Consider the following 2,002-nt stretch of genomic DNA (forward strand, 5'->3'; position numbering starts at 1 on the left):
TATGATTCCTTAATGTATACACTATAGGATACATATATGCTAGTAGATTCTGACAGCTAATAGGATGTGTGCTCTTCGCTTCAATTCCTGTTCCCGTTGGATGTGGGCTTGGACTGAGGTCACCCAACCTATTATCTACTCGAATCTATGTATATTTATGCTTGAGTATACATTAAGTCATCATAGGGGTACCAAGTATGGATCAGGTCAAAGGACACAGAGTCAACGCACAGTTTTTCTAGTACAAAACTTGCATATCAAAGTCAGTACTTTTGGTATACAAAACTAGAGATTTCCCAGAAAAGGGCTTAATCCATTTTATTAAGCCAGTACAGTTTTAGAGACTTTAGGTGAGTAACTCTATAACACCTTCGTTTATACACCATGTTTATATATAAAACTAATATCCAATAGATAGTTAAATGTGTGTTTTCCGCCCGACGTCTTGTTCCCGTTGGATTGTGGGCTTAGGGCAGATTCACTCAATTAACTTTTTACCCGATATCAGATTATATATAGCAGTATAAACAAAGTTGTTATAAAAGTAGTCACCGTAGTCATTATTTTACTATAAGAAATATAGGTTTTCTTAAAAGAACTCTTCATTAGATATAAAGGAACCATTACAAATAACTCCATGAATAACAAGTGAATACACCAGGGTTATATATGAAAGCGATCTAACAACCAATGGAATGTGTGCTATCTGCCTTACTTGCTGTTACCCGTTGGGTTGTGAGTTTAGGGCAGATGCGCACAATCGATTGTTTATTTACTCTAAGTATATATAACTTGTACCCACTTAGTACGCATAGAAAGGCTTGTAGTGTCATTTTACTTAACATCCATTCAAGTAGGAAATATAGGATTTTCTAGAGGAACAGGTGAACATTTCAAAACAGAACTTACAGCTTACATCACTTGTGCATATACATTTTCAACCACATTTTACAGCTTACTCACATCACTAAAATCTTATGAACTCACCAGCTTAATTGCTGATCAACTCTTTCAAAAAACTTGTATTCTCAGGAGACTATTAGACAGGTGCTCGTGCTGGGAATTTAGAAGATGGAGCATTACAGCTTCAAGTATTGTTTTGTTATTTGTTTATGACTTCTATGTTTTATGAACACACACATTGTAAACACTTTCTTTCTAAATGAAATGGTTGTTCATTACTTGCTTACCATATACATATCTCGTGATACTTGACATGACGTCCTCCACCCCCGAACGTTTCCACCGTTCCGGTTTTGGGGTGTGACAATCATCATCACCATCACCACCATCATCATCACCACCACCACCATCATCATCATTATCATCATCATCACCACCACCACCACCACCATCATCATCACCACCACCATCACCATAATCATCATTACCACAACCATCATAATCATCATCATCACCATCACACCACCATCATCATCACCACCGTCACCACCACCATCACCATCACCATCACCATCACCATCACACCATCACCATCATCATCACCATCACCATCACCATCACCATCACCACCACCACCACCATCACCATCACCATAACCACCACCATCACCATCACCATCACCATCACCACCACCACCATCACCATCATCATCACCATCACCATCACCATCACCACCACCACCACCATCATCATCACCATCACCATCATCATCTTGCATTACAAACTCGATTTGTTGGTGATTTTAGTGTCACCAACAATGTAACACCGTAAATTTTAAGACAAAATTTTCATTTAAAATAATCATTTTAAACTTAGAACACTTGTTTAAAATCTCATTCATAGTTAAATTACAAAACATAGCTTCATTTTTCACTTGCATAGAAAACCAGGATCCTCCAAAATATGACTCTTTCTCTGGTGTGTACAATCAAACCGGTGTCGTCCCGTGATACTGAAAGAAACCTGAAAACAACATAACACAAAACACTGTAAGCACGAAGCTTAGTGAGTTCCCCAAAATACAACTTACGCACATACG

The sequence above is a fragment of the Lactuca sativa genome, chromosome 7, assembly GCF_002870075.4.
Source record: "Lactuca sativa cultivar Salinas chromosome 7, Lsat_Salinas_v11, whole genome shotgun sequence".
Taxonomy (NCBI): Eukaryota; Viridiplantae; Streptophyta; class Magnoliopsida; order Asterales; family Asteraceae; genus Lactuca; species Lactuca sativa.